The 25,608-nt window shown below is 52.2% G+C and overlaps 7 non-coding genes across 7 annotated transcripts; 5 read left to right on the top strand and 2 right to left on the bottom strand.

Annotated features, from left to right (window-relative positions):
- Positions 1-1,530: 1,530 nt before the first annotated feature.
- TRNAG-GCC (transfer RNA glycine (anticodon GCC)) lies at positions 1,531-1,601 on the top strand. Its single transcript has one exon. It is a non-coding gene; the product is annotated as a tRNA-Gly (tRNA).
- A 71-nt stretch (positions 1,602-1,672) lies between these two features.
- Positions 1,673-1,744, bottom strand: TRNAR-CCU (transfer RNA arginine (anticodon CCU)). Its single transcript has one exon. It is a non-coding gene; the product is annotated as a tRNA-Arg (tRNA).
- Positions 1,745-3,777: 2,033 nt separating this feature from the next.
- Positions 3,778-3,848, top strand: TRNAG-GCC (transfer RNA glycine (anticodon GCC)). Its single transcript has one exon. It is a non-coding gene; the product is annotated as a tRNA-Gly (tRNA).
- A 4,705-nt stretch (positions 3,849-8,553) lies between these two features.
- Positions 8,554-8,624, top strand: TRNAG-GCC (transfer RNA glycine (anticodon GCC)). Its single transcript has one exon. It is a non-coding gene; the product is annotated as a tRNA-Gly (tRNA).
- A 541-nt stretch (positions 8,625-9,165) lies between these two features.
- Positions 9,166-9,239, bottom strand: TRNAN-GUU (transfer RNA asparagine (anticodon GUU)). The gene has a single exon. It is a non-coding gene; the product is annotated as a tRNA-Asn (tRNA).
- Positions 9,240-17,976: 8,737 nt separating this feature from the next.
- TRNAG-GCC (transfer RNA glycine (anticodon GCC)) lies at positions 17,977-18,047 on the top strand. The gene has a single exon. It is a non-coding gene; the product is annotated as a tRNA-Gly (tRNA).
- A 4,710-nt stretch (positions 18,048-22,757) lies between these two features.
- Positions 22,758-22,828, top strand: TRNAG-GCC (transfer RNA glycine (anticodon GCC)). Its single transcript has one exon. It is a non-coding gene; the product is annotated as a tRNA-Gly (tRNA).
- The last annotated feature ends 2,780 nt before the right edge of the window (positions 22,829-25,608 follow it).

Below are 25,608 nucleotides of genomic sequence, written 5' to 3'. Positions count from 1 at the left end.
TTCCTTTGCAGGCTTTCAGGTTGTGAATCCAGCACTGCTTAGGTGTCCATGTCAGACATGAGCAGCTCATTGAGCCCCACTGTGTGTTTTTTGTGGAGATACAACTCTCAGACTAGAGGGAGCAGGCGGGAAGTGGGTGAGACTCACACAGGGTGGGTGGGGCAGTTAAAGGATGTTATCTAATAGTGTAATCGAGGAGTTGGGTTTTTTGTGCTCTACACTTTAACCAGCGATTCTTTCTAAAAGGAAATCCCAGGGCAGTACCCGCAATGAGTGGCATCCCCACACCCGAGGTTGCATTGTGGTAGCTGTTCCCTGAGCCCATAGCCCCTGTCCCCATGTCGCCCTTTCTCCTCGTGTAACTCACCCCAGGTTCGGTGGCTCTGATACTTGCTGCTTCTGCTGCGCTATCATCCCCATGATCTGGGCCTTTGTACGAAATGTCATGTAAGATGACTTTATTCAGCACGGCGTTTGTCATTTGCTTGGTTGTCCTGTCACTGTTGGATGTTTTCTTGCGCAGACTACTGTCTAATGGTGGGAAGGCCACGAGATACGTGACTTTTCTCTTTCCTTGTTAGCATAGTTTCCTGCCACTGTCTTGGTGTGCTGCCAGCCTGTGAGACACGTGTCTTGCCCATCTCAGCTCCACTGTGGCATGTTAGATATGTCTTTGAGCAGAGTCCCGGTCCCAGAGTTGCTGCCTTCTCTGCACTCTGGCTTGTAAGACTGCAGGCAAAGGCCCTCACTGGCCCCTCAGCCAGATAGATACATTTACCTGCAGGGCTCAGCTTTGGTGAAAGATATTGGCGAGAGAGAGGAAAGGGGACGGCCCGTGGTGCACCCCCTATTTTGCATAGAACCACAGCCTCCTGGGAGGGCAGAGACATGAGGGTTCTCAGGGAAAGCCCTCCCAGGAGTGTTGAAGGGCAGGACGTGAAACACAGCAATCCCGGAATGGCCTGGTCTAAGATGCCTGTGCAATAGGCCTGGCCCTAGGCTTCCGGGGCTCTTCCTCGGCAGAGGCCCCAGTGGTATGAGCCCGACCAGCGCTGTGCCCGACCAGGGCTGTAGGGCGCGTTGGGAGCGCGTTAGGGACGCGAAAGAGGGCGCAGGGCGCAGAACTCTGCCCGTTTCTCCCCAGGATTTTGGGGAGGACAGGGAATCTGGCCAGGTCAGTGACTAGGCTTTCCCAGAAGGAAAGTCCAGTGACAGTGGCATGTTGTGAAACACAAGATTGCTGGTGGTCTGGAGGGTGCTTTCTGTCAGCCACTTCTCCCGGGAGCAGCCAGAGAGCAGGCTGATGTCGTGCTCTGTCAAGCACAACACTGGCCCCAAACCACTGTCCTTAGCAAAAGCAGAAACATTCATAGTTTCAGTCTCCTGCATCTGATTCCTGCCATCAGCATGTGAACGTTTGGCAGTCCAAGGCTTGCCATGCAAACTTTGTTCATAGGTGTCCCATGCGAATGCATGGGCCTCATCACTACTGTCTACGGCAGGGCTCTCTGCTCAGCCTATGTAAGTGAAGCATTGGTGGTTCAGTGGTAGAATTCTCGCCTGCCACGCGGGAGGCCCGGGTTCGATTCCCGGCCAATGCAAAGCGCCCTTCTTTTGGCTTTGCTTTAGAAGTCAGAGATATAGACTTGGTGGGGAAAAAAATGTCAAAGAGTGACCCCGACGTGATTTGAACACGCAAACTTCTGATCAGGAGTCAGACGCGCTACCGTTGCGCCACGAGGTCCCTGTGCATGCAGTTCTCAGCCCCGGATCAAGAAATGCTTCTGTGCCTTTTATTGGCCCTCAATACGCCTGTGGTTAAAGTAGAAGGCTTGGTGTCCCGTTTCCAGTCCTATTGGTGGAAATGACTAGAGGTGAAGAGATGAGAGAAGATAGAAATGTTGAGATAGAGCATGTCACGCAGGCAAAGCGAGAGCTCTAAGAGCAAAGCCAGACAGCTGTGTTTTAATTCAGGACTTGATGTAGGCAAAAGCATACGTCCCTGGGTGGGCTTGAACCACCAACCTTTCGGTTAACAGCCGAGCACGCTAACCGATTGCGCCACAGAGACCAACCCCCGCAGTGAGCGTGTTGGGACTCAATATATGTTTTTACCTTTGTGCTCCTGCCTGCAGCTCTAAGGTCCTGGCATAAGACAGGTAGGCTTAGACTCCATTGTGACATGTCTTACTTCTCTTAGAAGAAGGTTCTGAGTTGCCAGGCAGCTTATCTTCTGCCGGGCACACTTTCCTTTGCAGGCTTTCAGGTTGTGAATCCAGCACTGCTTAGGTGTCCATGTCAGACATGAGCAGCTCATTGAGCCCCACTGTGTGTTTTTTGTGGAGATACAACTCTCAGACTAGAGGGAGCAGGCGGGAAGTGGGTGAGACTCACACAGGGTGGGTGGGGCAGTTAAAGGATGTTATCTAATAGTGTAATCGAGGAGTTGTTTTTTTTGTGCACTACACTTTAACCAGCGATTCTTTCTAAAAGGAAATCCCAGGGCAGTACCCGCAATGAGTGGCATCCCCACACCCGAGGTTGCATTGTGGTAGCTGTTCCCTGAGCCCATAGCCCCTGTCCCCATGTCGCCCTTTCTCCTCGTGTAACTCACCCCAGGTTCGGTGGCTCTGATACTTGCTGCTTCTGCTGCGCGATCATCCCCATGATCTGGGCCTTTGTACGAAATGTCATGTAAGATGACTTTATTCAGCACGGCGTTTGTCATTTGCTTGGTTGTCCTGTCACTGTTGGATGTTTTCTTGCGCAGACTACTGTCTAATGGTGGGAAGGCCACGAGACACGTGACTTTTCTCTTTCCTTGTTAGCATAGTTTCCTGCCACTGTCTTGGTGTGCTGCCAGCCTGTGACACACGTGTCTTGCCCATCTCAGCTCCACTGTGGCATGTTAGATATGTCTTTGAGCAGAGTCCCGGTCCCAGAGCTGCTGCCTTCTCTGCACTCTGGCTTATAAGACTGCAGGCAAAGGCCCTCCCTGGCCCCTCAGCCAGATAGATACATTTACCTGCAGGGCTCAGCTTTGGTGAAAGATATTGGCGAGAGAGAAGAAAGGGGACGGCCCGTGGTGCACCCCCTATTTTGCATAGAACCACAGCCTCCTGGGAGGGCAGAGACATGAGGGTTCTCAGGGAAAGCCCTCCCAGGAGTGTTGAAAGGCAGGACGTGAAACACAGCAATCCCGGAATGGCCTGGTCTAAGATGCCTGTGCAATAGGCCTGGCCCTAGGCTTCCGGGGCTCTTCCTCGGCAGAGGCCCCAGTGGTATGAGCCCGACCAGGGCTGTGCCCGACCAGGGCTGTAGGGCGCGTTGGGAGCGCGTTAGGGACGCGAAAGAGGGCGCAGGGCGCAGACCTCTGCCCGTTTCTCCCCAGGATTTTGGGGAGGACAGGGAATCTGGCCAGGTCAGTGACTAGGCTTTCCCAGAAGGAAAGTCCAGTGACAGTGGCATGTTGTGAAACACAAGATTGCTGGTGGTCTGGAGGGTGCTTTCTGTCAGCCACTTCTCCCGGGAGCAGCCAGAGAGCAGGCTGATGTCGTGCTCTGTCAAGCACAATACTGGCCCCAAACCACTGTCCTTAGCAAAAGCAGAAACATTCATAGTTTCAGTCTCCTGCATCTGATTCCTGCCATCAGCATGTGAACGTTTGGCAGTCCAAGGCTTGCCATGCAAACTTTGTTCATAGGTGTCCCATGCGAATGCATGGGCCTCGTCACTACTGTCTACGGCAGGGCTCTCTGCTCAGGCTATGTAAGTGAAGCATTGGTGGTTCAGTGGTAGAATTCTCGCCTGCCACGCGGGAGGCCCGGGTTCGATTCCCGGCCAATGCAAAGCGCCCTTCTTTTGGCTTTGCTTTAGAAGTCAGAGATATAGACTTGGTGGGGAAAAAAATGTCAAAGAGTGACCCGACGTGATTTGAACACACAACCTTCTGATCTGGAGTCAGACGCGCTACCGTTGCGCCACGAGGTCCCTGTGCATGCAGTTCTCAGCCCCGGATCAAGAAATGCTTCTGTGCCTTTTATTGGCCCTCAGTACGCCTGTGGTTAAAGTAGAAGGCTTGGTGTCCCGTTTCCAGTCCTATTGGTGGAAATGACTAGAGGTGAAGAGATGAGAGAAGATAGAAATGTTGAGATAGAGCATGTCACGAAGGCAAAGCGAGAGCTCTAAGAGCAAAGCCAGACAGCTGTGTTTTAATTCAGGACTTGATGTCCCGTTTCCAGTCCTATTGGTGGAAATGACTAGAGGTGAAGAGATGAGAGAAGATAGAAATGTTGAGATAGAGCATGTCACACAGGCAAAGCGAGAGCTCTAAGAGCAAAGCCAGACAGCTGTGTTTTAATTCAGGACTTGATGTAGGCAAAAGCATACGTCCCTGGGTGGGCTTGAACCACCAACCTTTCGGTTAACAGCCGAACGCGCTAGCCGATTGCGCCACAGAGACCAACCACCGCAGTGAGCGTGTTGGGACTCAATATATGTTTTTACCTTTGTGCTCCTGCCTGCAGCTCTAAGGTCCTGGCATAAGACAGGTAGGCTTAGACTCCATTGTGACATGTCTTACTTCTCTTAGAAAAAGGTTCTGAGTTGCCAGGCAGCTTATCTTCTGCCGGGCACACTTTCCTTTGCAGGCTTTCAGGTTGTGAATCCAGCACTGCTTAGGTGTCCATGTCAGACATGAGCAGCTCATTGAGCCCCACTGTGTGTTTTTTGTGGAGATACAACTCTCAGACTAGAGGGAGCAGGCGGGAAGTGGGTGAGACTCACACAGGGTGGGTGGGGTAGTTAAAGGATGTTATCTAATAGTGTAATCGAGGAGTTGGGTTTTTTGTGCTCTACACTTTAACCAGCGATTCTTTCTAAAAGGAAATCCCAGGGCAGTACCCGCAATGAGTGGCATCCCCACACCCGAGGTTGCATTGTGGTAGCTGTTCCCTGAGCCCATAGCCCCTGTCCCCATGTCGCCCTTTCTCCTCGTGTAACTCACCCCAGGTTCGGTGGCTCTGATACTTGCTGCTTCTGCTGCGCGATCATCCCCATGATCTGGGCCTTTGTACGAAATGTCATGTAAGATGACTTTATTCAGCACGGCGTTTGTCATTTGCTTGGTTGTCCTGTCACTGTTGGATGTTTTCTTGCGCAGACTACTGTCTAATGGTGGGAAGGCCACGAGACACGTGACTTTTCTCTTTCCTTGTTAGCATAGTTTCCTGCCACTGTCTTGGTGTGCTGCCAGCCTGTGAGACACGTGTCTTGCCCATCTCAGCTCCACTGTGGCATGTTAGATATGTCTTTGAGCAGAGTCCCGGTCCCAGAGTTGCTGCCTTCTCTGCACTCTGGCTTGTAAGACTGCAGGCAAAGGCCCTCCCTGGCCCCTCAGCCAGATAGATACATTTACCTGCAGGGCTCAGCTTTGGTGAAAGATATTGGCGAGAGAGAGGAAAGGGGACGGCCCGTGGTGCACCCCCTATTTTGCATAGAACCACAGCCTCCTGGGAGGGCAGAGACATGAGGGTTCTCAGGGAAAGCCCTCCCAGGAGTGTTGAAGGGCAGGACGTGAAACACAGCAATCCCGGATTGGCCTGGTCTAAGATGCCTGTGCAATAGGCCTGGCCCTAGGCTTCCGGGGCTCTTCCTCGGCAGAGGCCCCAGTGGTATGAGCCCGACCAGCGCTGTGCCCGACCAGGGCTGTAGGGCGCGTTGGGAGCGCGTTAGGGACGCGAAAGAGGGCGCATGGCGCAGAACTCTGCCCGTTTCTCCCCAGGATTTTGGGGAGGACAGGGAATCTGGCCAGGTCAGTGACTAGGCTTTCCCAGAAGGAAAGTCCAGTGACAGTGGCATGTTGTGAAACACAAGATTGCTGGTGGTCTGGAGGGTGCTTTCTGTCAGCCACTTCTCCCGGGAGCAGCCAGAGAGCAGGCTGATGTCGTGCTCTGTCAAGCACAACACTGGCCCCAAACCACTGTCCTTAGCAAAAGCAGAAACATTCATAGTTTCAGTCTCCTGCATCTGATTCCTGCCATCAGCATGTGAACGTTTGGCAGTCCAAGGCTTGCCATGCAAACTTTGTTCATAGGTGTCCCATGCAAATGCATGGGCCTCATCACTACTGTCTACGGCAGGGCTCTCTGCTCAGCCTATGTAAGTGAAGCATTGGTTGTTCAGTGGTAGAATTCTCGCCTGCCACGCGGGAGGCCCGGGTTCGATTCCCGGCCAATGCAAAGCGCCCTTCTTTTGGCTTTGCTTTAGAAGTCAGAGATATAGACTTGGTGGGGAATTTTTTTTCAAAGAGTGACCCCGACGTGATTTGAACACACAACCTTCTGATCTGGAGTCAGACGCGCTACCATTGCTCCACGAGGTCCCTGTGTATGCAGTTCTCAGCCCCGGATCAAGAAATGCTTCTGTGCCTTTTATTGGCCCTCAGTACGCCTGTGGTTAAAGTAGAAGGCTTGGTGTCCCGTTTCCAGTCCTATTGGTGGAAATGACTAGAGGTGAAGAGATGAGAGAAAATAGAAATGTTGAGATAGAGCATGTCACGCAGGCAAAGCGAGAGCTCTAAGAGCAAAGCCAGACAGCTGTGTTTTAATTCAGGACTTGATGTCCCGTTTCCAGTCCTATTGGTGGAAATGACTAGAGGTGAAGAGATGAGAGAAGATAGAAATGTTGAGATAGAGCATGTCACGCAGGCAAAGCGAGAGCTCTAAGAGCAAAGCCAGACAGCTGTGTTTTAATTCAGGACTTGATGTAGGCAAAAGCATACGTCCCTGGGTGGGCTTGAACCACCAACCTTTCGGTTAACAGCCGAACTCGCTAGCCGATTGCACCACAGAGACCAACCACCGCAGTGAGCGTGTTGGGACTCAATATATGTTTTTACCTTTGTGCTCCTGCCTGCAGCTCTAAGGTCCTGGCATAAGACAGGTAGGCTTAGACTCCATTGTGACATGTCTTACTTCTCTTAGAAAAAGGTTCTGAGTTGCCAGGCAGCTTATCTTCTGCCGGGCACACTTTCCTTTGCAGGCTTTCAGGTTGTGAATCCAGCACTGCTTAGGTGTCCATGTCAGACATGAGCAGCTCATTGAGCCCCACTGTGTGTTTTTTGTGGAGATACAACTCTCAGACTAGAGGGAGCAGGCGGGAAGTGGGTGAGACTCACACAGGGTGGGTGGGGCAGTTAAAGGATGTTATCTAATAGTGTAATCGAGGAGTTGGGTTTTTTGTGCTCTACACTTTAACCAGCGATTCTTTCTAAAAGGAAATCCCAGGGCAGTACCCGCAATGAGTGGCATCCCCACACCCGAGGTTGCATTGTGGTAGCTGTTCCCTGAGCCCATAGCCCCTGTCCCCATGTCGCCCTTTCTCCTCGTGTAACTCACCCCAGGTTCGGTGGCTCTGATACTTGCTGCTTCTGCTGCGCGATCATCCCCATGATCTGGGCCTTTGTACGAAATGTCATGTAAGATGACTTTATTCAGCACGGCGTTTGTCATTTGCTTGGTTGTCCTGTCACTGTTGGATGTTTTCTTGCGCAGACTACTGTCTAATGGTGGGAAGGCCACGAGACACGTGACTTTTCTCTTTCCTTGTTAGCATAGTTTCCTGCCACTGTCTTGGTGTGCTGCCAGCCTGTGAGACACGTGTCTTGCCCATCTCAGCTCCACTGTGGCATGTTAGATATGTCTTTGAGCAGAGTCCCGGTCCCAAAGTTGCTGCCTTCTCTGCACTCTGGCTTGTAAGACTGCAGGCAAAGGCCCTCCCTGGCCCCTCAGCCAGATAGATACATTTACCTGCAGGGCTCAGCTTTGGTGAAAGATATTGGCGAGAGAGAGGAAAGGGGACGGCCCGTGGTGCACCCCCTATTTTGCATAGAACCACAGCCTCCTGGGAGGGCAGAGACATGAGGGTTCTCAGGGAAAGCCCTCCCAGGAGTGTTGAAGGGCAGGACGTGAAACACAGCAATCCCGGAATGGCCTGGTCTAAAATGCCTGTGCAATAGGCCTGGCCCTAGGCTTCCGGGGCTCTTCCTCGGCAGAGGCCCCAGTGGTATGAGCCCGACCAGCGCTGTGCCCGACCAGGGCTGTAGGGCGCGTTGGGAGCGCGTTAGGGACGCGAAAGAGGACGCAGAACTCTGCCCGTTTCTCCCCAGGATTTTGGGGAGGACAGGGAATCTGGCCAGGTCAGTGACTAGGCTTTCCCAGAAGGAAAGTCCAGTGACAGTGGCATGTTGTGAAACACAAGATTGCTGGTGGTCTGGAGGGTGCTTTCTGTCAGCCACTTCTCCCGGGAGCAGCCAGAGAGCAGGCTGATGTCGTGCTCTGTCAAGCACAACACTGGCCCCAAACCACTGTCCTTAGCAAAAGCAGAAACATTCATAGTTTCAGTCTCCTGCATCTGATTCCTGCCATCAGCATGTGAACGTTTGGCAGTCCAAGGCTTGCCATGCAAACTTTGTTCATAGGTGTCCCATGCGAATGCATGGTCCTCGTCACTACTGTCTACGGCAGGGCTCTCTGCTCAGGCTATGTAAGTGAAGCATTGGTGGTTCAGTGGTAGAATTCTCGCCTGCCACGCGGGAGGCCCGGGTTCGATTCCCGGCCAATGCAAAGCGCCCTTCTTTTGGCTTTGCTTTAGAAGTCAGAGATATAGACTTGGTGGGGAAAAAAATGTCAAAGAGTGACCCCGACGTGATTTGAACACACAACCTTCTGATCTGGAGTCAGACGCGCTACCGGTGCCCCACGAGGTCCCTGTGCACACAGTTCTCAGCCCCGGATCAAGAAATGCTTCTGTGCCTTTTATTGGCCCTCAGTACGCCTGTGGTTAAAGTAGAAGGCTTGGTGTCCCGTTTCCAGTCCTATTGGTGGAAATGACTAGAGGTGAAGAGATGAGAGAAGATAGAAATGTTGAGATAGAGCATGTCACGCAGGCAAAGCGAGAGCTCTAAGAGCAAAGCCAGACAGCTGTGTTTTAATTCAGGACTTGATGTCCCGTTTCCAGTCCTATTGGTGGAAATGACTAGAGGTGAAGAGATGAGAGAAGATAGAAATGTTGAGATAGAGCATGTCACGCAGGCAAAGCGAGAGCTCTAAGAGCAAAGCCAGACAGCTGTGTTTTAATTCAGGACTTGATGTAGGCAAAAGCATACGTCCCTGGGTGGGATTGAACCACCAACCTTTCGGTTAACAGCCGAACGCGCTAACCGATTGCGCCACAGAGACCAACCACCGCAGTGAGCGTGTTGGGACTCAATATATGTTTTTACCTTTGTGCTCCTGCCTGCAGCTCTAAGGTCCTGGCATAAGACAGGTAGGCTTAGACTCCATTGTGACATGTCTTACTTCTCTTAGAAGAAGGTTCTGAGTTGCCAGGCAGCTTATCTTCTGCCGGGCACACTTTCCTTTGCAGGCTTTCAGGTTGTGAATCCAGCACTGCTTAGGTGTCCATGTCAGACATGAGCAGCTCATTGAGCCCCACTGTGTGTTTTTTGTGGAGATACAACTCTCAGACTAGAGGGAGCAGGCGGGAAGTGGGTGAGACTCACACAGGGTGGGTGGGGCAGTTAAAGGATGTTATCTAATAGTGTAATCGAGGAGTTGGGTTTTTTGTGCTCTACACTTTAACCAGCAATTCTTTCTAAAAGGAAATCCCAGGGCAGTACCCGCAATGAGTGGCATCCCCACACCCGAGGTTGCATTGTGGTAGCTGTTCCCTGAGCCCATAGCCCCTGTCCCCATGTCGCCCTTTCTCCTCGTGTAACTCACCCCAGGTTCGGTGGCTCTGATACTTGCTGCTTCTGCTGCACGATCATCCCCATGATCTGGGCCTTTGTACGAAATGTCATGTAAGATGACTTTATTCAGCACGGCGTTTGTCATTTGCTTGGTTGTCCTGTCACTGTTGGATGTTTTCTTGCACAGACTACTGTCTAATGGTGGGAAGGCCACGAGACACGTGACTTTTCTCTTTCCTTGTTAGCATAGTTTCCTGCCACTGTCTTGGTGTGCTGCCAGCCTGTGAGACACGTGTCTTGCCCATCTCAGCTCCACTGTGGCATGTTAGATATGTCTTTGAGCAGAGTCCCGGTCCCAGAGTTGCTGCCTTCTCTGCACTCTGGCTTGTAAGACTGCAGGCAAAGGCCCTCCCTGGCCCCTCAGCCAGATAGATACATTTACCTGCAGGGCTCAGCTTTGGTGAAAGATATTGGCGAGAGAGAGGAAAGGGGACGGCCCGTGGTGCACCCCCTATTTTGCATAGAACCACAGCCTCCTGGGAGGGCAGAGACATGAGGGTTCTCAGGGAAAGCCCTCCCAGGAGTGTTGAAGGGCAGGACGTGAAACACAGCAATCCCGGAATGGCCTGGTCTAAGATGCCTGTGCAATAGGCCTGGCCCTAGGCTTCCGGGGCTCTTCCTCGGCAGAGGCCCCAGTGGTATGAGCCCGACCAGCGCTGTGCCCGACCAGGGCTGTAGGGCGTGTTGGGAGCGCGTTAGGGACGCGAAAGAGGGCGCAGGGCGCAGAACTCTGCCCGTTTCTCCCCAGGATTTTGGGGAGGACAGGGAATCTGGCCAGGTCAGTGACTAGGCTTTCCCAGAAGGAAAGTCCAGTGACAGTGGCATGTTGTGAAACACAACATTGCTGGTGGTCTGGAGGGTGCTTTCTGTCAGCCACTTCTCCCGGGAGCAGCCAGAGAGCAGGCTGATGTCGTGCTCTGTCAAGCACAACACTGGCCCCAAACCACTGTCCTTAGCAAAAGCAGAAACATTCATAGTTTCAGTCTCCTGCATCTGATTCCTGCCATCAGCATGTGAACGTTTGGCAGTCCAAGGCTTGCCATGCAAACTTTGTTCATAGGTGTCCCATGCGAATGCATGGGCCTCGTCACTACTGTCTACGGCAGGGCTCTCTGCTCAGGCTATGTAAGTGAAGCATTGGTGTTTCAGTGGTAGAATTCTCGCCTGCCACGCGGAAGGCCCGGGTTCGATTCCCAGCCAATGCAAAGCGCCCTTCTTTTGGCTTTGCTTTAGAAGTCAGAGATATAGACTTGGTGGGGGAAAAAATGTCAAAGAGTGACCCCGACGTGATTTGAACACACAACCTTCTGATCTGGAGTCAGACGCGCTACCGTTGCGCCACGAGGTCCCTGTGCATGCAGTTCTCAGCCCCGGATCAAGAAATGCTTCTGTGCCTTTTATTGGCCCTCAGTACGCCTGTGGTTAAAGTAGAAGGCTTGGTGTCCCGTTTCCAGTCCTATTGGTGGAAATGACTAGAGGTGAAGAGATGAGAGAAAATAGAAATGTTGAGATAGAGCATGTCACGCAGGCAAAGCGAGAGCTCTAAGAGCAAAGCCAGACAGCTGTGTTTTAATTCAGGACTTGATGTCCCGTTTCCAGTCCTATTGGTGGAAATGACTAGAGGTGAAGAGATGAGAGAAGATAGAAATGTTGAGATAGAGCATGTCACGCAGGCAAAGCGAGAGCTCTAAGAGCAAAGCCAGACAGCTGTGTTTTAATTCAGGACTTGATGTAGGCAAAAGCATACGTCCCTGGGTGGGCTTGAACCACCAACCTTTCGGTTAACAGCCGAACGTGCTAACCGATTGCGCCACAGAGACCAACCACCGCAGTGAGCGTGTTGGGACTCAATATATGTTTTTACCTTTGTGCTCCTGCCTGCAGCTCTAAGGTCCTGGCATAAGACAGGTAGGCTTAGACTCCATTGTGACATGTCTTACTTCACTTAGAAGAAGGTTCTGAGTTGCCAGGCAGCTTATCTTCTGCCGAGCACACTTTCCTTTGCAGGCTTTCAGGTTGTGAATCCAGCACTGCTTAGGTGTCCATGTCAGACATGAGCAGCTCATTGAGCCCCACTGTGTGTTTTTTGTGGAGATACAACTCTCAGACTAGAGGGAGCAGGCGGGAAGTGGGTGAGACTCACACAGGGTGGGTGGGGCAGTTAAAGGATGTTATCTAATAGTGTAATCGAGGAGTTGGTTTTTTTGTGCACTACACTTTAACCAGCGATTCTTTCTAAAAGGAAATCCCAGGGCAGTACCCGCAATGAGTGGCATCCCCACACCCGAGGTTGCATTGTGGTAGCTGTTCCCTGAGCCCATAGCCCCTGTCCCCATGTCGCCCTTTCTCCTCGTGTAACTCACCCCAGGTTCGGTGGCTCTGATACTTGCTGCTTCTGCTGCGCGATCATCCCCATGATCTGGGCCTTTGTACGAAATGTCATGTAAGATGACTTTATTCAGCACGGCGTTTGTCATTTGCTTGGTTGTCCTGTCACTGTTGGATGTTTTCTTGCGCAGACTACTGTCTAATGGTGGGAAGGCCACGAGACACGTGACTTTTCTCTTTCCTTGTTAGCATAGTTTCCTGCCACTGTCTTGGTGTGCTGCCAGCCTGTGAGACACGTGTCTTGCCCATCTCAGCTCCACTGTGGCATGTTAGATATGTCTTTGAGCAGAGTCCCGGTCCCAGAGCTGCTGCCTTCTCTGCACTCTGGCTTATAAGACTGCAGGCAAAGGCCCTCCCTGGCCCCTCAGCCAGATAGATACATTTACCTGCAGGGCTCAGCTTTGGTGAAAGATATTGGCGAGAGAGAGGAAAGGGGACGGCCCGTGGTGCACCCCCTATTTTGCATAGAACCATAGCCTCCTGGGAGGGCAGAGACATGAGGGTTCTCAGGGAAAGCCCTCCCAGGAGTGTTGAAGGGCAGGACGTGAAACACAGCAATCCCGGAATGGCCTGGTCTAAGATGCCTGTGCAATAGGCCTGGCCCTAGGCTTCCGGGGCTCTTCCTCGGCAGAGGCCCCAGTGGTATGAGCCCGACCAGGGCTGTGCCCGACCAGGGCTGTAGGGCGCGTTGGGAGCGCGTTAGGGACGCGAAAGAGGGCGCAGGGCGCAGAACTCTGCCCGTTTCTCCCCAGGATTTTGGGGAGGACAGGGAATCTGGCCAGGTCAGTGACTAGGCTTTCCCAGAAGGAAAGTCCAGTGACAGTGGCATGTTGTGAAACACAAGATTGCTGGTGGTCTGGAGGGTGCTTTCTGTCAGCCACTTCTCCCGGGAGCAGCCAGAGAGCAGGCTGATGTCGTGCTCTGTCAAGCACAACACTGGCCCCAAACCACTGTCCTTAGCAAAAGCAGAAACATTCATAGTTTCAGTCTCCTGCATCTGATTCCTGCCATCAGCATGTGAACGTTTGGCAGTCCAAGGCTTGCCATGCAAACTTTGTTCATAGGTGTCCCATGCGAATGCATGGGCCTCATCACTACTGTCTACGGCAGGGCTCTCTGCTCAGCCTATGTAAGTGAAGCATTGGTGGTTCAGTGGTAGAATTCTCGCCTGCCACGCGGGAGGCCCTGGTTCGATTCCCGGCCAATGCAAAGCGCCCTTCTTTTGGCTTTGCTTTAGAAGTCAGAGATATAGACTTGGTGGGGAAAAAAATGTCAAAGAGTGACCCCGACGTGATTTGAACACGCAAACTTCTGATCTGGAGTCAGACGCGCTACCGTTGCGCCATGAGGTCCCTGTGCATGCAGTTCTCAGCCCCGGATCAAGAAATGCTTCTGTGCCTTTTATTGGCCCTCAGTACGCCTGTGGTTAAAGTAGAAGGCTTGGTGTCCCGTTTCCAGTCCTATTGGTGGAAATGACTAGAGGTGAAGAGATGAGAGAAGATAGAAATGTTGAGATAGAGCATGTCACGCAGGCAAAGCGAGAGCTCTAAGAGCAAAGCCAGACAGCTGTGTTTTAATTCAGGACTTGATGTAGGCAAAAGCATACGTTCCTGGGTGGGCTTGAACCACCAACCTTTTGGTTAACAGCCGAGCACGCTAACCGATTGCGCCACAGAGACCAACCACTGCATTGAGCGTGTTGGGACTCAATATATGTTTTTACCTTTGTGCTCCTGCCTGCAGCTCTAAGGTCCTGGCATAAGACAGGTAGGCTTAGACTCCATTGTGACATGTCTTACTTCTCTTAGAAGAAGGTTCTGAGTTGCCAGGCAGCTTATCTTCTGCCGGGCACACTTTCCTTTGCAGGCTTTCAGGTTGTGAATCCAGCACTGCTTAGGTGTCCATGTCAGACATGAGCAGCTCATTGAGCCCCACTGTGTGTTTTTTGTGGAGATACAACTCTCAGACTAGAGGGAGCAGGCGGGAAGTGGGTGAGACTCACACAGGGTGGGTGGGGCAGTTAAAGGATGTTATCTAATAGTGTAATCGAGGAGTTGGTTTTTTTGTGCACTACACTTTATCCAGCGATTCTTTCTAAAAGGAAATCCCAGGGCAGTACCCGCAATGAGTGGCATCCCCACACCCGAGGTTGCATTGTGGTAGCTGTTCCCTGAGCCCATAGCCCCTGTCCCCATGTCGCCCTTTCTCCTCGTGTAACTCACCCCAGGTTCGGTGGCTCTGATACTTGCTGCTTCTGCTGCGCGATCATCCCCATGATCTGGGCCTTTGTACGAAATGTCATGTAAGATGACTTTATTCAGCACGGCGTTTGTCATTTGCTTGGTTGTCCTGTCACTGTTGGATGTTTTCTTGCGCAGACTACTGTCTAATGGTGGGAAGGCCACGAGACACGTGACTTTTCTCTTTCCTTGTTAGCATAGTTTCCTGCCACTGTCTTGGTGTGCTGCCAGCCTGTGACACACGTGTCTTGCCCATCTCAGCTCCACTGTGGCATGTTAGATATGTCTTTGAGCAGAGTCCCGGTCCCAGAGCTGCTGCCTTCTCTGCACTCTGGCTTATAAGACTGCAGGCAAAGGCCCTCCCTGGCCCCTCAGCCAGATAGATACATTTACCTGCAGGGCTCAGCTTTGGTGAAAGATATTGGCGAGAGAGAGGAAAGGGGACGGCCCGTGGTGCACCCCCTATTTTGCATAGAACCACAGCCTCCTGGGAGGGCAGAGACATGAGGGTTCTCAGGGAAAGCCCTCCCAGGAGTGTTGAAGGGCAGGACGTGAAACACAGCAATCCCGGAATGGCCTGGTCTAAGATGCCTGTGCAATAGGCCTGGCCCTAGGCTTCCGGGGCTCTTCCTCGGCAGAGGCCCCAGTGGTATGAGCCCGACCAGGGCTGTGCCCGACCAGGGCTGTAGGGCGCGTTGGGAGCGCGTTAGGGACGCGAAAGAGGGCGCAGGGCGCAGAACTCTGCCCGTTTCTCCCCAGGATTTTGGGGAGGACAGGGAATCTGGCCAGGTCAGTGACTAGGCTTTCCCAGAAGGAAAGTCCAGTGACAGTGGCATGTTGTGAAACACAAGATTGCTGGTGGTCTGGAGGGTGCTTTCTGTCAGCCACTTCTCCCGGGAGCAGCCAGAGAGCAGGCTGATGTCATGCTCTGTCAAGCACAATACTGGCCCCAAACCACTGTCCTTAGCAAAAGCAGAAACATTCATAGTTTCAGTCTCCTGCATCTGATTCCTGCCATCAGCATGTGAACGTTTGGCAGTCCAAGGCTTGCCATGCAAACTTTGTTCATAGGTGTCCCATGCGAATGCATGGGCCTCGTCACTACTGTCTACGGCAGGGCTCTCTGCTCAGGCTATGTAAGTGAAGCATTGGTGGTTCAGTGGTAGAATTCTTGCCTGCCACGCGGGAGGCCCGGGTTCGATTCCCGGCCAATGCAAAGCGCCCTTCTTTTGGCTTTGCTTTAGAAGTCAGAGATATAGACTTGGTGGGGAAAAAAATGTCAAAGAGTGACCCCGACGTGATTTGAACACACAACCTTCTGATCTGGAGTCAGACGCGCTACCGTTGCGCCACGAGGTCCCTGTGCATGCAGTTCTCAGCCCTGGATCAAGAAATGCTTCTGTGCCTTTTATTGGCCCTCAGTACGCCTGTGGTTAAAGTAGAAGGCTTGGTGTCCCGTTTCCAGTCCTATTGGTGGAAATGACTAGAGGTGAAGAGATGAGAGAAGATAGAAATGTTGAGATAGAGCATGTCACGCAGGCAAAGCGAGAGCTCTAAGAGCAAAGCCAGACAGCTGTGTTTTAATTCAGGACTTGATGTCCCGTTTCCAGTCCTATTGGTGGAAATGACTAGAGGTGAAGAGATGAGAGAAGATAGAAATGTTGAGATAGAGAATGTCACGCAGGCAAAGCGAGAGCTCTAAGAGCAAAGCCAGACAGCTGTGTTTTAATTCAGGACTTGATGTAGGCAAAAGCATACGTCCCTGGGTGGGCTTGAACCACCAACCTTTCGATTAACAGCTGAACGCGCTAACCGATTGCGCCACAGAGACCAACCACCGCAGTGAGCGTGTTGGGACTCAATATATGTTTTTACCTTTGTGCTCCTGCCTGCAGCTCTAAGGTCCTGGCATAAGACAGGTAGGCTTAGACTCCATTGTGACATGTCTTACTTCTCTTAGAAGAAGGTTCTGAGTTGCCAGGCAGCTTATCTTCTGCCGGGCACACTTTCCTTTGCAGGCTTTCAGGTTGTGAATCCAGCACTGCTTAGGTGTCCATGCCAGACATGAGCAGCTCATTGAGCCCCACTGTGTGTTTTTTGTGGAGATACAACTCTCAGACTAGAGGGAGCAGGCGGGAAGTGGGTGAGACTCACACAGGGTGGGTGGGGCAGTTAAAGGATGTTATCTAATAGTGTAATCGAGGAGTTGGGTTTTTTGTGCACTACACTTTAACCAGCGATTCTTTCTAAAAGGAAATCCCAGGGCAGTACCCGCAATGAGTGGCATCCCCACACCCGAGGTTGCATTGTGGTAGCTGTTCCCTGAGCCCATAGCCCCTGTCCCCATGTCGCCCTTTCTCCTCGTGTAACTCACCCCAGGTTCGGTGGCTCTGATACTTGCTGCTTCTGCTGCGCGATCATCCCCATGATCTGGGCCTTTGTACGAAATGTCATGTAAGATGACTTTATTCAGCACGGCGTTTGTCATTTGCTTGGTTGTCCTGTCACTGTTGGATGTTTTCTTGCGCAGACTACTGTCTAATGGTGGGAAGGCCACGAGACACGTGACTTTTCTCTTTCCTTGTTAGCATAGTTTCCTGCCACTGTCTTGGTGTGCTGCCAGCCTGTGAGACACGTGTCTTGCCCATCTCAGCTCCACTGTGGCATGTTAGATATGTCTTTGAGCAGAGTCCCGGTCCCAGAGCTGCTGCCTTCTCTGCACTCTGGCTTATAAGACTGCAGGCAAAGGCCCTCCCTGGCCCCTCAGCCAGATAGATACATTTACCTGCAGGGCTCAGCTTTGGTGAAAGATATTGGCGAGAGAGAGGAAAGGGGACGGCCCGTGGTGCACCCCCTATTTTGCATAGAACCATAGCCTCCTGGGAGGGCAGAGACATGAGGGTTCTCAGGGAAAGCCCTCCCAGGAGTGTTGAAGGGCAGGACGTGAAACACAGCAATCCCGGAATGGCCTGGTCTAAGATGCCTGTGCAATAGGCCTGGCCCTAGGCTTCCGGGGCTCTTCCTCGGCAGAGGCCCCAGTGGTATGAGCCCGACCAGGGCTGTGCCCGACCAGGGCTGTAGGGCGCGTTGGGAGCGCGTTATGGACACGAAAGAGGGCGCAGGGCGCAGAACTCTGCCCGTTTCTCCCCAGGATTTTGGGGAGGACAGGGAATCTGGCCAGGTCAGTGACTAGGCTTTCCCAGAAGGAAAGTCCAGTGACAGTGGCATGTTGTGAAACACAAGATTGCTGGTGGTCTGGAGGGTGCTTTCTGTCAGCCACTTCTCCCGGGAGCAGCCAGAGAGCAGGCTGATGTCGTGCTCTGTCAAGCACAACACTGGCCCCAAACCACTGTCCTTAGCAAAAGCAGAAACATTCATAGTTTCAGTCTCCTGCATCTGATTCCTGCCATCAGCATGTGAACGTTTGGCAGTCCAAGGCTTGCCATGCAAACTTTGTTCATAGGTGTCCCATGCGAATGCATGGGCCTCGTCACTACTGTCTACGGCAGGGCTCTCTGCTCAGCCTATGTAGGTGAAGCATTGGTGGTTCAGTGGTAGAATTCTCGCCTGCCACGCGGGAGGCCCGGGTTCGATTCCCGGCCAATGCAAAGCACCCTTCTTTTGGCTTTGCTTTTGAAGTCAGAGATATAGACTTGGTGGGGAAAAAAATGTCAAAGAGTGACCCCGACGTGATTTGAACACACAACCTTCTGATCTGGAGTCAGACGCGCTACCATTGCGCCACGAGGTCCCTGTGCATGCAGGTCACAGCCCCGGACAAGAAATGCTTCTGTGCCTTTTATTGGCCCTCAGTACGCCTGTGGTTAAAGTAGAAGGCTTGGTGTCCCGTTTCCAGTCCAATTGGTGGAAATGACTAGAGGTGAAGAGATGAGAGAAGATAGAAATGTTGAGATAGAGCATGTCACGCAGGCAAAGCGAGAGCTCTAAGAGCAAAGCCAGACAGCTGTGTTTTAATTCAGGACTTGATGTCCCGTTTCCAGTCCTATTGGTGGAAATGACTAGAGGTGAAGAGATGAGAGAAGATAGAAATGTTGAGATAGAGCATGTCACGCAGGCAAAGCGAGAGCTCTAAGAGCAAAGCCAGACAGCTGTGTTTTAATTCAGGACTTGATGTAGGCAAAAGCATACGTCCCTGGGTGGGCTTGAACCACCAACCTTTCGGTTAACAGCCGAACACGCTAACCGATTGCGCCACAGAGACCAACCACCACAGTGAGCGTGTTGGGACTCAATATATGTTTTTACCTTTGTGCTGCTGCCTACAGCTCTAAGGTCCTGGCATAAGACAGGTAGGCTTAGACTCCATTGTGACATGTCTTACTTCTCTTAGAAGAAGGTTCTGAGTTGCCAGGCAGCTTATCTTCTGCCGGGCACACTTTCCTTTGCAGGCTTTCAGGTTGTGAATCCAGCACTGCTTAGGTGTCCATGTCAGACATGAGCAGCTCATTGAGCCCCACTGTGTGTTTTTTGTGGAGATACAAATCTCAGACTAGAGGGAGCAGGCGGGAAGTGGGTGAGACTCACACAGGGTGGGTGGGGCAGTTAAAGGATGTTATCTAATAGTGTAATCGAGGAGTTGGGTTTTTTGTGCTCTACACTTTAACCAGCGATTCTTTCTAAAAGGAAATCCCAGGGCAGTACCCGCAATGAGTGGCATCCCCACACCCGAGGTTGCATTGTGGTAGCTGTTCCCTGAGCCCATAGCCCCTGTCCCCATGTCGCCCTTTCTCCTCGTGTAACTCACCCCAGGTTCGGTGGCTCTGATACTTGCTGCTTCTGCTGCGCGATCATCCCCATGATCTGGGCCTTTGTACGAAATGTCATGTAAGATGACTTTATTCAGCACGGCGTTTGTCATTTGCTTGGTTGTCCTGTCACTGTTGGATGTTTTCTTGCGCAGACTACTGTCTAATGGTGGGAAGGCCACGAGACACGTGACTTTTCTCTTTCTTTGTTAGCATAGTTTCCTGCCACTGTCTTGGTGTGCTGCCAGCCTGTGAGACACGTGTCTTGCCCATCTCAGCTCCACTGTGGCATGTTAGATATGTCTTTGAGCAGAGTCCCGGTCCCAGAGTTGCTGCCTTCTCTGCACTCTGGCTTGTAAGACTGCAGGCAAAGGCCCTCCCTGGCCCCTCAGCCAGATAGATACATTTACCTGCAGGGCTCAGCTTTGGTGAAAGATATTGGCGAGAGAGAGGAAAGGGGACGGCCCGTGGTGCACCCCCTATTTTGCATAGAACCATAGCCTCCTGGGAGGGCAGAGACATGAGGGTTCTCAGGGAAAGCCCTCCCAGGAGTGTTGAAGGGCAGGACGTGAAACACAGCAATCCCGGAATGGCCTGGTCTAAGATGCCTGTGCAATAGGCCTGGCCCTAGCTTCCGGGGCTCTTCCTCGGCAGAGGCCCCAGTGGTATGAGCCCGACCAGGGCTGTGCCCGACCAGGCTGTAGGGCGCGTTGGGAGCGCGTTAGGGACGCGAAAGAGGGCGCAGGGCGCAGAACTCTGCCCGTTTCTCCCCAGGATTTTGGGGAGGACAGGGAATCTGGCCAGGTCAGTGACTAGGCTTTCCCAGAAGGAAAGTCCAGTGACAGTGGCATGTTGTGAAACACAAGATTGCTGGTGGTCTGGAGGGTGCTTTCTGTCAGCCACTTCTCCCGGGAGCAGCCAGAGAGCAGGCTGATGTCGTGCTCTGTCAAGCACAACACTGGCCCCAAACCACTGTCCTTAGCAAAAGCAGAAACATTCATAGTTTCAGTCTCCTGCATCTGATTCCTGCCATCAGCATGTGAACGTTTGGCAGTCCAAGGCTTGCCATGCAAACTTTGTTCATAGGTGTCCCATGCGAATGCATGGGCCTCATCACTACTGTCTACGGCAGGGCTCTCTGCTCAGCCTATGTAAGTGAAGCATTGGTGGTTCAGTGGTAGAATTCTCGCCTGCCACGCGGTAGGCCCGGGTTCGATTCCCGGCCAATGCAAAGTGCCCTTCTCTTGGCTTTGCTTTAGAAGTCAGACATATAGACTTGGTGGGGAAAAAAATGTCAAAGAGTGACCCCGACGTGATTTGAACACGCAACCTTCTGATCTGGAGTCAGCCGCGCTACCGTTGAGCCACGAGGTCCCTGTGCATGCAGTTCTCAGCCCCGGATCAAGAAATGCTTCTGTGCCTTTTATTGGCCCTCAGTACGCCTGTGGTTAAAGTAGAAGGCTTGGTGGCCCGTTTCCAGTCCTATTGGTGGAAATGACTAGCGGTGAAGAGATGAGAGAAGATAGAAATGTTGAGATAGAGCATGTCACGCAGGCAAAGCGAGAGCTCTAAGAGCAAAGCCAGACAGCTGTGTTTTAATTCAGGACTTGATGTCCCGTTTCCAGTCCTATTGGTGGAAATGACTAGAGGTGAAGAGATGAGAGAAGATAGAAATGTTGAGATAGAGCATGTCACGCAGGCAAAGCGAGAGCTCTAAGAGCAAAGCCAGACAGCTGTGTTTTAATTCAGGACATGATGTAGGCAAAAGCCTACGCCCTTGGGTGGGCTTGAACCACCAACCTTTCAGTTAAGAGCCGAACGCGCTAACCGATTGCGCCACAGAGACCAACCACCGCAGTGAGCGTGTTGGGACTCAATATATGTTTTTACCTTTGTGCTCCTGCCTGCAGCTCTAAGGTCCTGGCATAAGACAGGTAGGCTTAGACTCCATTGTGACATGTCTTACTTCTCTTAGAAGAAGGTTCTGAGTTGCCAGGCAACTTATCTTCTGCCGGGCACACTTTCCTTTGCAGGCTTTCAGGTTGTGAATCCAGCACTGCTTAGGTGTCCATGTCAGACATGAGCAGCTCATTGAGCCCCATTGTGTGTTTTTTGTGGAGATACAACTCTCAGACTAGAGGGAGCAGGCGGGAAGTGGGTGAGACTCACACAGGGTGGGTGGGGCAGTTAAAGGATGTTATCTAATAGTGTAATCGAGGAGTAGGGTTTTTTGTGCTCTACACTTTAACCAGCGATTCTTTCTAAAAGGAAATCCCAGGGCAGTACCCGCAATGAGTGGCATCCCCACACCCGAGGTTGCATTGTGGTAGCTGTTCCCTGAGCCCATAGCCCCTGTCCCCATGTCGCCCTTTCTCCTCGTGTAACTCACCCCAGGTTCGGTGGCTCTGATACTTGCTGCTTCTGCTGCGCGATCATCCCCATGATCTGGGCCTTTGTACGAAATGTCATGTAAGATGACTTTATTCAGCACGGCGTTTGTCATTTGCTTGGTTGTCCTGTCACTGTTGGATGTTTTCTTGTGCAGACTACTGTCTAATGGTGGGAAGGCCACGAGACACGTGACTTTTCTCTTTCCTTGTTAGCATAGTTTCCTGCCACTGTCTTGGTGTGCTGCCAGCCTGTGAGACACGTGTCTTGCCCATCTCAGCTCCACTGTGGCATGTTAGATATGTCTTTGAGCAGAGTCCCGGTCCCAGAGTTGCTGCCTTCTCTGCACTCTGGCTTGTAAGACTGCAGGCAAAGGCCCTCCCTGGCCCCTCAGCCAGATAGATACATTTACCTGCAGGGCTCAGCTTTGGTGAAAGATATTGGCGAGAGAGAGGAAAGGGGACGGCCCGTGGTGCACCCCCTATTTTGCATAGAACCACAGCCTCCTGGGAGGGCAGAGACATGAGGGTTCTCAGGGAAATCCCTGCCAGGAGTGTTGAAGGGCAGGACGTGAAACACAGCAATCCCGGAATGGCCTGGTCTAAGATGCCTGTGCAATAGGCCTGGCCCTAGGCTTCCGGGGCTCTTCCTCGGCAGAGGCCCCAGTGGTATGAGCCCGACCAGGGCTGTGCCCGACCAGGGCTGTAGGGCGCATTGGGAGCGCGTTAGGGACGCGAAAGAGGGCGCAGGGCGCAGAACTCTGCCCGTTTCTCCCCAGGATTTTGGGGAGGACAGGGAATCTGGCCAGGTCAGTGACTAGGCTTTCCCAGAAGGAAAGTCCAGTGACAGTGGCATGTTGTGAAACACAAGATTGCTGGTGGTCTGGAGGGTGCTTTCTGTCAGCCACTTCTCCCGGGAGCAGCCAGAGAGCAGGCTGATGTCGTGCTCTGTCAAGCACAACACTGGCCCCAAACCACTGTCCTTAGCAAAAGCAGAAACATTCATAGTTTCAGTCTCCTGCATCTGATTCCTGCCATCAGCATGTGAACGTTTGGCAGTCCAAGGCTTGCCATGCAAACTTTGTTCATAGGTGTCCCATGCAAATGCATGGGCCTCATCACTACTGTCTACGGCAGGGCTCTCTGCTCAGCCTATGTAAGTGAAGCATTGGTGGTTCAGTGGTAGAATTCTCGCCTGCCACGCGGGAGGCCCGGGTTCGATTCCCGGCCAATGCAAAGCGCCCTTCTTTTGGCTTTGCTTTAGAAGTCAGAGATATAGACTTGGTGGGGAAAAAAATGTCAAAGAGTGACCCCGACGTGATTTTAACACGCAACCTTCTGATCTGGAGTCAGCCGCGCTACCGTTGCGCCACGAGGTCCCTGTGAATGCAGTTCTCAGCCCCGGATCAAGAAATGCTTCTGTGCCTTTTATTGGCCCTCAGTACGCCTGTGGTTAAAGTAGAAGGCTTGGTGTCCCGTTTCCAGTCCTATTGGTGGAAATGACTAGAGGTGAAGAGATGAGAGAAGATAGAAATGTTGAGATAGAGCATGTCACGCAGGCAAAGCGAGAGCTCTAAGAGCAAAGCCAGACAGCTGTGTTTTAATTCAGGACTTGATGTCCCGTTTCCAGTCCTATTGGTGGAAATGACAAGAGGTGAAGAGATGAGAGAAGATAGAAATGTTGAGATAGAGCATGTCACGCAGGCAAAGCGAGAGCTCTAAGAGCAAAGCCAGACAGCTGTGTTTTAATTCAAGACTTGATGTAGGCAAAAGCATACGTCCCTGGGTGGGCTTGAACCACCAACTTTTCGGTTAACAGCCAAACACGCTAACCGATTGCGCCACAGAGACCAACCACCACAGTGAGCGTGTTGGGACTCAATATATGTTTTTACCTTTGTGCTCCTGCCTGCAGCTCTAAGGTCCTGGCATAAGACAGGTAGGCTTAGACTCCATTGTGACATGTCTTACTTCTCTTAGAAGAAGGTTCTGAGTTGCCAGGCAGCTTATCTTCTGCCGGGCACACTTTCCTTTGCAGGCTTTCAGGTTGTGAATCCAGCACTGCTTAGGTGTCCATGTCAGACATGAGCAGCTCATTGAGCCCCACTGTGTGTTTTTTGTGGAGATACAACTCTCAGACTAGAGGGAGCAGGCGGGAAGTGGGTGAGACTCACACAGGGTGGGTGGGGCAGTTAAAGGATGTTATCTAATAGTGTAATCGAGGAGTTGGTTTTTTTGTGCACTACACTTTAACCAGCGATTCTTTCTAAAAGGAAATCCCAGGGCAGTACCCGCAATGAGTGGCATCCCCACACCCGAGGTTGCAGTGTGGTAGCTGTTCCCTGAGCCCATAGCCCCTGTCCCCATGTCGCCCTTTCTCCTCGTGTAACTCACCCCAAGTTCGGTGGCTCTGATACTTGCTGCTTCTGCTGCGCGATCATCCCCATGATCTGGGGCTTTGTACGAAATGTCATGTAAGATGACTTTATTCAGCATGGCGTTTTTCATTTGCTTGGTTGTCCTGTCACTGTTGGATGTTTTCTTGCGCAGACTACTGTCTAATGGTGGGAAGGCCACGAGACACGTGACTTTTCTCTTTCCTTGTTAGCATAGTTTCCTGCCACTGTCTTGGTGTGCTGCCAGCCTGTGAGACACGTGTCTTGCCCATCTCAGCTCCACTGTGGCATGTTAGATATGTCTTTGAGCAGAGTCCCGGTCCCAGAGCTGCTGCCTTCTCTGCACTCTGGCTTGTAAGACTGCAGGCAAAGGCCCTCCCTGGCCCCTCAGCCAGATAGATACATTTACCTGCAGGGCTCAGCTTTGGTGAAAGATATTGGCGAGAGAGAGGAAAGGGGACGGCCCGTGGTGCACCCCCTATTTTGCATAGAACCACAGCCTCCTGGGAGGGCAGAGACATGAGGGTTCTCAGGGAAAGCCCTCCCAGGAGTGTTGAAGGGCAGGACGTGAAACACAGCAATCCCGGAATGGCCTGGTCTAAGATGCCTGTGCAATAGGCCTGGCCCTAGGCTTCCGGGGCTCTTCCTCGGCAGAGGCCCCAGTGGTATGAGCCCGACCAGGGCTGTAGGGCGCGTTGGGAGCGCGTTAGGGACGCGAAAGAGGGCGCAGGGCGCAGAACTCTGCCCGTTTCTCCCCAGGATTTTGGGGAGGACAGGGAATCTGGCCAGGTCAGTGACTAGGCTTTCCCAGAAGGAAAGTCCAGTGACCGTGGCATGTTGTGAAACACAAGATTGCTGGTGGTCTGGAGGGTGCTTTCTGTCAGCCACTTCTCCCGGGAGCAGCCAGAGAGCAGGCTGATGTCGTGCTCTGTCAAGCACAACACTGGCCCCAAACCACTGTCCTTAGCAAAAGCAGAAACATTCATAGTTTCAGTCTCCTGCATCTGATTCCTGCCATCAGCATGTGAACGTTTGGCAGTCCAAGGCTTGCCATGCAAACTTTGTTCATAGGTGTCCCATGCGAATGCATGGGCCTCGTCACTACTGTCTACTGCAGGGCTCTCTGCTCAGCCTATGTAAGTGAAGCATTGGTGGTTCAGTGGTAGAATTCTCGCCTGCCACGCGGGAGGCGCGGGTTCGATTCCTGGCCAATGCAAAGCGCCCTTCTTTTGGCTTTGCTTTAGAAGTCAGAGATATAGACTTGGTGGGGAAAAAAATGTCAAAGAGTGACCCCGACGTGATTTGAACACACAACCTTCTGATCTGGAGTCAGACGCGCTACCATTGCGCCACGAGGTCCCTTTGCATGCAGTTCTCAGCCCCGGATCAAGAAATGCTTCTGTGCCTTTTATTGGCCCTCAGTACGCCTGTGGTTAAAGTAGAAGGCTTGGTGTCCCGTTTCCAGTCCTATTGGTGGAAATGACTAGAGGTGAAGAGATGAGAGAAGATAGAAATGTTGAGATAGAGCATGTCACGCAGGCAAAGCGAGAGCTCTAAGAGCAAAGCCAGACAGCTGTGTTTTAATTCAGGACTTGATGTCCCGTTTCCAGTCCTATTGGT

Source organism: Pleurodeles waltl, chromosome 4_1 (genome assembly GCF_031143425.1).
Source record: "Pleurodeles waltl isolate 20211129_DDA chromosome 4_1, aPleWal1.hap1.20221129, whole genome shotgun sequence".
NCBI lineage: Eukaryota > Metazoa > Chordata > Amphibia > Caudata > Salamandridae > Pleurodeles > Pleurodeles waltl.
The sequence above is the reverse complement of the archived record's forward strand: the minus strand, read 5'-3'. Positions and strand labels throughout refer to the sequence as shown.